The sequence below is a fragment of the Vipera berus genome (assembly GCF_964194415.1).
Source record: "Vipera berus genome assembly, chromosome: 4".
In the NCBI taxonomy this organism is placed as follows: domain Eukaryota; kingdom Metazoa; phylum Chordata; class Lepidosauria; order Squamata; family Viperidae; genus Vipera; species Vipera berus.
In genome coordinates this window covers 15,619,561-15,631,597 of record NC_138206.1, presented here as the reverse complement: position 1 = coordinate 15,631,597, position 12,037 = coordinate 15,619,561, and the positions used below count along the sequence as shown (strand labels likewise).

The window sequence follows — 12,037 nt, the reverse complement described above, 5'->3', positions numbered from 1 at the left end:
TCATTACCCTAATAACAGATCTTCCATATCTCCATCAAAACTATCATCCTTCTGCCTATACTCTCTCTCCTTAATAGTTCATTTCATTTAAAACAAAAGAGACGTAAAACCCCTTTCCACACCAAGTGTCAAGAAGAGGGTTTATTTCCAAGGAGATGCCCAATAAGACTACTTATTTATCTTAAATTGATCGAGTTCTTTATTGGTCGACTTTTTGTACTTATATTTTTGCTCAGATTATTCTTAAATCAGAAAAAATGTGGCAAATTTGGCTTAACTGGCTAGATGCTTCTCAGTAAATGACATTCGTATAAAGTAATTTTTTTAAAAAAATAACTTTTTTTTAAAAAAAAGACAAGTGACAATGGAAAGAGAGGAGACAACAAATCTGGTGGAAGAAATATAACAATTGTTTCAGGCTGGCTGTATGATGGAATGGAATGCGGAGCTGCAGAAGAGAGGGGCTGTTTCCTCAGAGGCAAAGAGGCGGTGGAGCTTGGAATGTGTGGAAGAGGGCAAAGACCAGTGGTGGGATTCAGTCAGTTTGCACCAGTTCGGCAGAACTGGTAATTTTAGGTTGCCCAGGCCCAGAATGGACTTCCAGAAGTGGCATCCACACAGAGAACTGGTTGTTCACATATTTGAATCCCACCACTGGCAAAGACTGACCCTCCCTAGCAATTCACAAAGTATAGCTATAGCTATACAGATAATTGTCTTAGTCAGGCAAGATTCTGTAGCTCAACAATAAAAAAAACCCCACTGCCAGTAGAAATAACTCCATGTCTTGTTTTTGGTTCTTTGGGCCTGACATTAGGCGCTGCTGGAGGAAGGAAGAGAAAAATGCCACAGAATTCAGGGAAGGAGAGTGGCTGGACAAAATGGAGGCTATAGACACAACTGGTTTTAAAATGAGATTAGCTTCAGCCACTGCAAGGGATAGCAATATCCCGGGGCCTCAAAAGGGCCTCTGCATTCTGAAATGAGTCCTCCAAAAAGCTTGGGCATCTGTCAATTGCGAAAGGCAACACTGCTTGGCTCCTCATATATACAGCACTGTACTGATAATTTACAGTGTCCTAAATTCTTGGGAAGAACTCAAGGTGTATGAAGGCCAATACCAGCTAAAGAACTGGCAGCTGTGATTTCATGCTGTTGTGTGTATAATAACAATTTCAAAAGGGGTGTGAGGATGAACCAATTCTCCCCCAAACAGTGGAGGTATTTACTTGGAGGAAGGGTGCTTTTTGCTCATTTCTTTTTCCTTGTCTTAATTTTCTTTTTCTTTCTCCTAAACTACTTTTTTTAGAGAGTGTATTGTCCACCTTCCTTTCTAAAATGCTTTCAGTAAGTAGACAAAGGATGGTAGAAATCTTAGTTTTGGTATGTATGTCACGCCACCTGAGTTGGTGGCTTTAAAAATGTTTTTTTAAAGTTTCTTTTTTCACCGTTAAGATTTTGTTCCATGTGGAATAAAATGGCAGATAAAAAAAAAGCGGTGTTGAAAAGTCCACTTCTTTTGTATGTCTATCCCAGGGGTCTTCAAAGTTGGCCCTTTTATGACTTGTGGACTTCAACTCCCAGAATTCCTCAGCCAGCATGCCTGGCTGAGGAATTCTGGGAGTTGAAGTCCACAAGTCATAAAAGGGCCAGGTTTGAAGACCCCTGGTTTATCCTATGATCACAAGCACATATGAACACATATTCACTTGTATTGCAACAGTACACTTTTTCTCAAAAGACTCTGATTATGCAGATGTCTCTGCCCAATATATATGTCTTATCTGCTTCTATTCCATCATTAAAGATTGTCAGCCTTGAGAAATAGTCCAGAGAAGAACACCCAAGAGTAGAAGCTTTAGCTTTATTGATCACATTCACAGACTCTTGCAAGTCTGATAGTATTGACTTACGACTACAATTTTTCTTGCAAAGTGAAACATCTGTTAAGTGAGCTTTGTCCCATTTTACGATCTTTTTTGCCACAGTTGTTAAGTGAATCGCTGCAGTTGTTAAGTTAGTAAGACGGTTGTTAAGTGAATCTGGATTCCCCATTGACTTTGCTTGTCAGAAGGTTGCGAAAGGTGATCACATGACCCCTGGACACTGCGACCGTCATAAATATGAGTCAGTTGCCAAGCATTTGAATTTTGATCAAGTGACCATGGGGACATTGTAATGGTTTTAAGTGTGAAAAATGGTCACAAACCACTTTTTTCAGTGATGTTGTAATTTCAAATGGTCACTACATGAACTGTTGTAAGTTGAGGACTACCTGTACATCTGTCCCCCTCGACCATTACAATCCAAGACATTTCTGAGTTGTTTCCCACAGGCACATTCCTTCTGCGGGTTCTCCTGCCTCTTATCTGACCATTTCCAATCTGTGTTTTTTCCTCCTGTCTCCCAAGGCCATTCCCACATATTATGACAAAGACAGCAGAGGAAGAATCCTGATAAATTATACATATGATTATCAGAATATGGGCAGGTAGATGCATGCATTACTTTACTGATGTGCAGTAGATAGTAGTGTGCTAATCAACTAGTTTGAGTATTCACTACAGTGGAAAGTGGGATATATAATAAATTAAATAAATGGACAAATTCTCAGCCAAAAACTGCAGGCTGGATGATACCAGTCAATATTTCTTAGGCTATTTTTTTTGAATAGGAAAGGAGGTTATTTTTTTTCCTTGTAATTTTCTTTCAAAAGTCATCTCTACTAGACCTCCTAGACTTCCAGATTGTAATATAAATCACATTATCAAATAATTCAGTACTACTGGTATGGATTTCTCCTTCAAATAAATCTACATGATTGTTTTATCTATTGCAAGAACATGTTACTTTATACTTAAAAAGCCTTCTCATGGCAGTTTCTGGCAATTGCTTCAGAAATCCTCTATAGAATGAAAAAAGATCAGATTCCTTTGAAACAGGAGAAAAAACATTCTGAGACCCTACCCCACATATCCCAATATTTTCAGAAAACAATACAGAAATTCCTGGCACAGTAAATTATGAAAGGATGAGGTAGAAAATCTTTGCTTGAATCATAAAAAGCCACCATCAGTTAGGGAAACAAGGCTACACAAACACAAGGAATCTGATTATATATAAGATTATTTCTATTTTTTAGTTGAAGGATCTTTTTAACGCAATTGATGAGTTACAAAAGTTTCTACTGAATTTAATGCAGCAAACTTTAAAAAGATTTAACTAGATTTTTTTGTTTTAATTGTATGTCACATAAACGTTACTGCTATTAATCATATCTGGAAATGCTGAAATTTTAAAATACCATTGTCTGGGCCATTAGCAGGTCTCTTTCAAAATTTTATTTCCCCCCTTTCTGATGAGGCAACAAGCCAATAAGCCAAACTGATGAGTAAAAAGTCAATTTTTCAAGGAATGTAAAATATTTCGGCTGTAAAGTTTTAATGATTTCAAAGGAAACTGCTCCCAAATAGCCAATCACAATTCAAAACTAAATTTGATTGCTGGTTATTACTATCTTATTTAAAGTTCTCTTCTACAGCTGTGCCAGCATTATTCTCACTCTGGTTAATTTTGTTATTAAATGCACAAAATTTGGTTGGAAATGCCGCCTTGGCTGGAAAATTAATTTTTGTTATGATTGCATTTGTGAATGATCACTATCTAAAGTTGTCAGTAAACCATACAGCTGTGGCAGCATTACTCTCACCCTGGCATGCTAACATACAAAGATATTGGTTGTAAATGCATGCTTTTGTTGGGAAATTATTTTTTTATTACTGTCCTACTGATGGGTGGTTGGTAAAGGAGATAGTTGCTAAACAAGGAATGGGTGTACATATTCCAGTGGCTATTTTCTGCTGTTATTGGCCAATCTCCAACTTTGATCTTCCTGGGTTATTGTCCAGAGTAAAGAATGGTTGTATGGATGATCTCATGGAGAACTGGGAATTAGCTACATTTAATTATTATTATTTATTTATTACATTTATTAATGCATTAATTAATTTATGGTTGATTCATTTTAGGGTTCATTTTTAATTCAGATTTTTTAAAAATTATTCTGAAGCAAAGTCATCTGCCTGAAGCACTTGATGAATACAAAGATTAAATATAAATTAATATAAATTAAATAAGTTAATAAATAAGTAATTCTTGATTGGTGGAATATGCTGGTAGTCCCATTTTTATGTAATCTTTTACTGTGAGAAGTAAAAGCAAGGCACAGTCTAATTAAAGTGAGTCGTCCTAGCACTTTACCACAGAGTTCCCCAAATGTTTCTGGCTTTGTGTACTGGGGGGATGGTTCCGCATGAGCGGTGGGAACGCATACCGTCATGCAAATGCAGCATGCATGCCCACTCTTGCCCATTTCTCATGCAAGTGGGGATGTGCATGCATGCTCCCCCACCACTTCTGTGACAAGGATGAAGAAGCAGACAATGGTGGCCAAAAGTTTTCTAATTCCTAATGAAAAGGGGAAAAAATCATTTTTACGTTTGCAAGGAAAGTGCACAGGTATTCATTTGGGATGCACATGAAGTGCTCTGTAAAATTGGATTCTTTATCCAACGGCTCCTGATCCCATGGGGAAAAAAAATCATTTCAGACAAATGCTTCCCATTGCCACTGCCCATTAATGTACAAAAATAAAATTATTCTCCTGAATTATCTTTGAGATTAAAGAGTTATGTTTCCACTCATACTGATGGAGTAGTGCAAGTGTCTATATTTCTTCTCCCTTTTAATTGTGCTGATTATCTTAATGGTGCAAGGTTGTCTTAAAATCATGCTACCTGTTGGAATAACTTCTCCCTTAACAAGTGACCAGAGAACCTTAAAGGAAGCCCTGTGATTGCCTCGGTGTCTGCAGGCTCACATATTTTATCATCCCTCCCAGGTAAATCAGACAGAAAACGGTGTCTAGGTGAACTAATCCTACTTTATTGTAAGTCTATAACAACAAAATCTTACTACTACTACTACTACTACTACTACTAGTGCTACTGCTACTATTACTACTACTTTTAACTGCTTGATCCATTCATTGGGGTCGTTCCTAAATTTCTTTTTTCTGTTTGTAAAGCCACCTCTTTTATCTGATTGCTTCATAGGCAACATCTCTTCTTCTCATCCCTCAAGGCCATCCACACTTATTTGTGGTTGTCATTTGCTGGTGTTATCCCTGCTGTTGACACCTGGGAACTCTAGTTCTGGTGTTTTTAATTTCCATCCCAGCTGTTTTTCCTCTCTGATGCTTGTATATACATGGGTGTATTTGGGTTTGCTGTGAACTCTGTGTGGCATCAGGAAGGGTGTCCAGGCAGTAAATGCTCAGCTCCTTTCAGTCTCCCGGACTCTACTCCAATTCAAGGGATTACGGGGTCATAATAAGAAAGTTATTTTGGTTTCAAAAGCCAGAATAACTTTACATATTGAAGTAATATTATTTCTTTTGTGTTTTAAATTGTTCATTTTTTCTATAACATTGTATGGATTCCTCCTTGAAATGGGAAGTAAAATAAAATAATTTATTGATGAATCTATATATGTATAGAGAAATAAACACCATAACGTAACATTGCTGCTTGGTAATTCAAAGGTTTTTTTTTTTAAATGGGTTGATTAGATGGGTTGTTTTTTTAATTCCTCTTCTTATTAAGAACAATTGAACAAAGAATGCATCTGAAATGTCTGCAGGATTTGGGCTTTTCATAGGTTTGACAGACACATATGGCCTTTTTTTCCACTTCAGTTTTTAATTCCAGGAGCCCGGGGTGATTGGCAGTTCCAAATAAACACCATTAATAAACCATTAATGTGTAACTAAAAGCCCAGGTTTTTCTAAGGAATACTTGCCAACTGCTTACCACAGAAAATCTCTCAGGAGTATTTGTCATTCTCACAGTTACAATGGAGCAGAAGCTGTTTGAGATTACTTGAGCTAAAATCATAAGAAAAACAAAACTATACAGAGCCCTACAGCAAGTAATATTTGGCAATTAGTGAAAGCTGGCATTTGTTTACCTTCACTGAAATGCTGAAAAATAAAAAGAGTTTCTCTTCCCTAATGATTGCCTGGTGAAAGGTAACAATAGAAACATTTGTAAATGCTAACAAGGCAGAGAAGAGGGAAAAGAAGTAGGATGAAATGAAAGAAGAGGAATTTCATGCATATTTACCTCTTGACACAGCCTCAAGGTATCAGGTTAAGCCTGAAATATCATTCATCTAATTACTTCAGAGAAGTCAAACAGAGTTTGGGTAGAACTGACCCCAGTTGTGCAATGAAGGCTGAAAAAAGAGAGATAAGGACTCTCAGAGCTAAAATATCTGTCTGGTTCCCTATTTGTAGATGACATAACTTAGTTGATAGAACTTTCTTCTGCTCAGCATTAAGACTGAGAATCTGAAGCTGCTTCAAAGACCACTTTTGCTGCCAGCCATGACTTCCTCTTGTTTGACAAGCCTCAAGAAGATGATCGCTTCCAGTCAGAAAGCCCTAAGCACTTTGCTCAAAGGTCAATCTTCACTCATTTAAGAGTGGTGCAGTGGTTAGAATGTAGTATTGCAAGATAACTCTGCTCACAGCCAGGAGTTCAATCCTGATGGGGCATAAGTTTGACTTAGCTTTCTATCCTTCTCAGGTTGGTAAAATGAAGATCCAGATTGTTGGGCACAATATGCAAATAATGCCTACTGTCATGGTTCAGACTAATGAGACAGATCAAAGAACATTCATGTTTGTAGCATTGACACCTACATTCAGTGGTGAGATTCAAATACCTGAACAATCGGTTCTCTTATTGGATGCAGGCCTGGGAGGCCTCCTCCAGGCCTCCAAGGTTTAGAACCGACTTCCAGAAATGGCATCCATGCACTTCCGGCGAGCTGCTCTAGGCCTGGAAGGCATCCTCCAGGCCTCCAAGACCTAGAACGGAATTCCGGAAGTGGCATCCACGCACTTCTGGCAGGCTATTCTAAGCCTGGGAGGCCTCCTCCAGATCTCTGAGGCCTAGACTGGACTTCCGGAAGCACTGTGCATTAAGCTGGTTCTCCGAACTCAGCGTAAATTTAGCTACCGGTTCTACCGAACTGGTGCGTACCGGCTAACTCCCACCACTGCCTACATTGTAAACTGCCTAGAGAGTTGTTGTGACTCAGGGCCAGCCGGTGGGCCCGGCAGCCGGCTCGGATGTATCGGATGACTCAGATGAGGGGGAGGAGGAGGGTGTGGAAGACGAACCGGCTGATGATGGCTTGCAGGCTTGGCAGAGCCCTCAGCCGGGGCCCTCTTCTCAGCTGCGTGAGCCCGATAGTGCGGAGGATGATGACCCACAGCTGGCCCTGTTCAAGGACGCCCGACACAGGAGGCAGTCGAGCAGGACTAAGCAGAAAAAGGCTGCGGGTCTCCTCGGGAGGAGGCACAGGGAGACCACGCCCTGAACTCTAAATAAAAGGAGTGTTTGGGGAGGGGCTGGTTGCTGAAAGCAACCCTTCCGCTTGAGGATTCAAGTTCCTGTGCTTTTGGTTTCTTGTTCTGTTGTTTTGCTTGTGAATTAAACTTGGCAGACGCTTTGCAGCCTCAGACGCTCTCCAGTCTCTACTGCTTGAACAGGGGTTTGCCTTATTACAAGGCCGGTAGTTGGCTGGTTCAGAACAAGAGTGCTGTAAAGGAGCAGCCCCCAACCTTTTGGGCATCAGGGACTAGTTCTGTGGCATTTCTGCAGTCTGGAGGGGGTGTAATTTCATGTGCTCCCTGCATCCCATGGATGCTTTGCTTATTTGTGCGGACTAGTTTCTGGCATGCAGCAGATCGCTGCCAGTCCACAGACCAGGACTTGGCGACCCCTGCTCTAAAGCACTATGGGGTGGTATATAAATCTAAGTGCTATTGCTATTTACCCTTATGACTTCTTTAGATACTCAACCAACAAAATGATTAAGGACTGATCAGGGGTATGAGCTCTTTTTCCTGTTTCCATCATGGAGCACTTTTATTGCATAGGAAGCACCACCTCCTTTTCCATGAATCTATGTTTGGATGAATGGGCTCAAAGTGGTGTTTGGCCATGACACAGATGTTGGCCAAGGAATTCTGAGGGCTGCAATTCCAGCACATCTGTAAAGTACAAGAAGGGAAGCTTATTCTGTGTGATTGCTTGTGCAGGGGCATTTTGAGCCCTGAGGCCATGTTCAGTTGTCCCTTATCTTGCCTGACTGCAGATATTTGCAAGTGAAAATTGCTAAATGCGATGCCGTACTAAATAGCTGATTTAATTTTAAAAAACAACAACATTAATGCCATTAATGACAAAATAACACTGATGCTATTCTTATCTTCAGTTAGCAATAGAATTGGGGGTGGGTGGGTAAGCAGTTGAATATAGCTATCCTAATTTTTCACTTTCAGGCTAATACACAGTTCAAAACACACTTGTTACAGTTTTCACTTCTCTAAATTGATGCTGTGGTCCTCACATTCTAGGCATGTTTTTATAGGATTGTTCAAAGCACAGGAAAAGTTACAGCTTCTTTCAGGGAGGTATGAAATGGCCACTCTTAAACTGTTTCCAGTCCATATCTCAGCACAACCACAGAAAATTATTTGTAAGAAAGATGTAGTTTTGGGCAAAATTGTATAAAATAAATCCATTAGAAGAAAAAGATGCAAATAATTTTTCTGAAGAAAATTCAAACTGAGGCAGAAACATGATAAATGATAGACTTGGTGATCACAAAAAAATAGAAACTGAGAAATTTATAACCAATACATTTTTTATTTCTTAGCTAGCGTCAGATGCAAACACTGGAACAGATTTTTAATTAAATGCTTTTTCCTTATACAGATATACCCGTATTTTGAAAATGTATATTATAAATCATACTAGAATAGATTATATTATGTTGTTTTCTTACTGATATGTCTAATTGGGCTGATACATGCATTCATGTTTATATATTTTTATATCATCCCATCTCTTGCAATAAAGGGAATTTATGCCCAGAATGTAGAAAACATCTGGGAGTGAAACAAATCTTTTCTTTCACATTTATTAAAATCTGAACCTTTTAAAGAGTTTAGGTATGGTTCACAATTGAAAGGGAGAACAAACCCTAAGAGGCACGTTAAGATACAAATGTCGAGAGAATTGGGTACGGCAATGCATGTAAATATTTGTACAGAAACTGCAATGAACTCAAGGGCATGCAATTAGAAAACTGATAGCAATTAAAATTGGCAGATGTGCCAGTCCCCAAATTGTTCTGTTCGTGAAGTTGTGGAAGATGGAAGCCACTAAGACACTTAATTTCAGAAATCAACTGTTATGAAATCTTTTCTCACACTCTCCATTTATCAAGGATTGTTGGCAGAACTTGCTTATTATGATTTGTAATATACAGGTCCATTTTTTAAAAATTCCTTCAGTCCATTTCTCAGTTATCCAATAACACTAGTTATATTTGGGTAATGTTCAAAATAGCAACAGAATTAAGAAGACACTGATCAAAGCTTGCTGGGTTTCATCACTGCCCTGCTGGGGACACTTAACTCATCACACAGTTTGCTGAGCCTGCAGCAGTAATACGGTAGAAAAGGTCAACCTGTCTTTCAATACAGTAAACCTTACAGCTATTATTGACCTTTCCATTGAGAACTTCTGAAAAGTTTCAAAATAAATTCTCTGTATTTTACTTGGAAGACTAAAGTAGGACTAGGAGACAGCACCTGCTGTCAATGAACAGTATTTGAGATATGTAGAAATTAATGAAGGACATGCAGAACACTCTAGATTGTTTTGTAGTTTAAAAAAAACCTCTCAGATTGGCTCATAAGAATTAAAATAACCCATTAAGCAAAATTAGTAGTAGCAAAATTAAAATAAAACACCAAAAAGTAGAACAGAATTTTGGATTAGAGACTATAATAGTCTAAAAAATAGTTTTCAGTCTTTGAAAAGACTTGTGCCTTGCATCTTCTCACTGATTGAGAATGCAAGATTTAAAGAGTCGTTAAATAATGGATAGCTGGTTTTATATTCAGAAAATAGTTTAATCCTACAGAGTTTGGTGTTCTTATTTTAGGTTTGTATATTTTTTGCCCTACTTACAATTGTGGCATATTATTTCTCTGCACATCCATAAATTGTTTCAATGTTCTGCTCATAGCTCAACTGAATATGTGAGCCAGATATTCTTGATGTAGAAAGGCAATTTTTATGTATACATACAGCTATATATACGGAAGCCACCTTGCAGTGTGTAACTCACTGTTACACATGCCCCAAACTCCATAGAGAATTCTGTATGGAGAAAGGGATGGATGACACATACCAATGACACATCAGGGGTGGAACAGTGCATAAACTAATGCTCTTGGCTAACATGTTCTCTTAAATAGTATTAATAATATACATACAAACATGTAGTTGAAAAAGAGCCTTCAAACTATTCTTTAGTTTACTGATTCTGTTGTCAAACTGCTTTTATGGTTAATATCTCAATATTCAAAAGGAATCTGCCTTTCTAGAACTTCATTATTCTGCACCCCAGAATAATTGGGAATAGGTTTTGACTTATTTCTACGTAGCATACATTTAAGTATTTCAAGAATGCCACCATATCTGTTCTCAGTTTCTCAAAGCTAAACGTTCCTAGCTCTTTCAATCTCTCTGCATAATACTTAGTTTTCCTGTCCACTGATTGTTTTTGTTGTTTTTCTCTGATCCTGATTTTTTTTCCTCGAATAATTTTGTGCTTCCGCTTCTAAGATTTAGTCTAGCATTCGACAATGTAGGTCATAATATCTCAAGCTTCAAAAATCAGCTTTGGAGCATGAGAATGTTACACTGGTCTATAACAATGTCTTCCTGGAATTATGTGGCATCTCCAAAGAGGTACTAAGTTCAAACAGAGGACAGTCTGAATTTAATTTATATTTTGGTATTTTCTGTTAAAAACAACAACAGATAAATAGAATTCCCTTCCTGCTTCCAGAAACATTTCCTTGATTTTCTTAAGTAAACAATGATTGACCATACTGGTTTACATTGGGATGTAATCTTTAGAGTGCATGAAATGGAGTCACTAGCTTTCATCCATCTATCAGTGATAAATTTGGCCTTAGTTGATCACAGGTATTTAGTGGAGATTGCAAATATACTATTCCATTCAGGGGTGGGATTCAAGTAATTTAACAACTGGTTGTCATCACTGGCACCATGTGCCTTGCATCTTCATCATCACTGGCGCGACACACTTCACATCATCATTACTGGCATGACGCACTTTGCATCATCATCCTCACTGGCGCAACACACTTTGTAGTGGCAACATCACCAGCATGATACACCTCACAGATTTATCACAACTGGTTCACCAAACTCAACAAAAAATTAGGGATCAGTTCTGCCGAACCGGTGCGAACCAGCTGAATCCCACCACTGCATGTACGGTATATGCATGTATTACTATGTTAGCATTTCTACATAACCCTCTCAGCTCTTAGGATCTAATGGGGTATAAATCCGGAGTGTTTCCTAATTTCCTTATCAGTACAATACATTTCACTTGCTTCTCTTACTCTTTCATCAACTTACTCTTATGGTATACTAAATTATTTATTCATAAGTGATTTTATAATTTTAATTCAACTATAAGGAAGACACAAAGACACAGAGACACAAACAGTGCTGCTGTAATTTTGAACAGTCACTAGATGACCACAGTTGAGCCCAAAATTTATGTTGTGAAGTGAGACATTTGTTAAGTAAATTTTGACCCATTTTACAACTTTTCTTGCCACAGCTGTTAAGTGAATCATTGCAGTTGTTCAGTTAGTAACACGGTTGTTAAGTGAATGGCTTCCACATAGACTTCGTTTGCCAGAAGGTCACAAAAGTTGATCACATGACCCTGGGACACTGCAACAGTGTTAAATTTTGTATGATATCTCTCTCTCTCTCTCTCTCTCTCTCTCTCTCTCTCTCTCTCTCTTGTAATTAAAGCTGTCAGGACTGCATTGTGTCTAGCATGT

At 38.3% G+C, this 12,037-nt stretch overlaps 1 protein-coding gene across 1 annotated transcript in view; it reads right to left on the bottom strand.

Moving 5' to 3' along the window:
• The window catches only part of CNTN5 (contactin 5), a gene marked incomplete at both ends in the record, with an annotated part of 277,925 nt that overhangs the window by 153,920 nt on the left and 111,968 nt on the right, over positions 1-12,037 (bottom strand). The gene's annotated exons all lie outside the window — the stretch shown is intronic.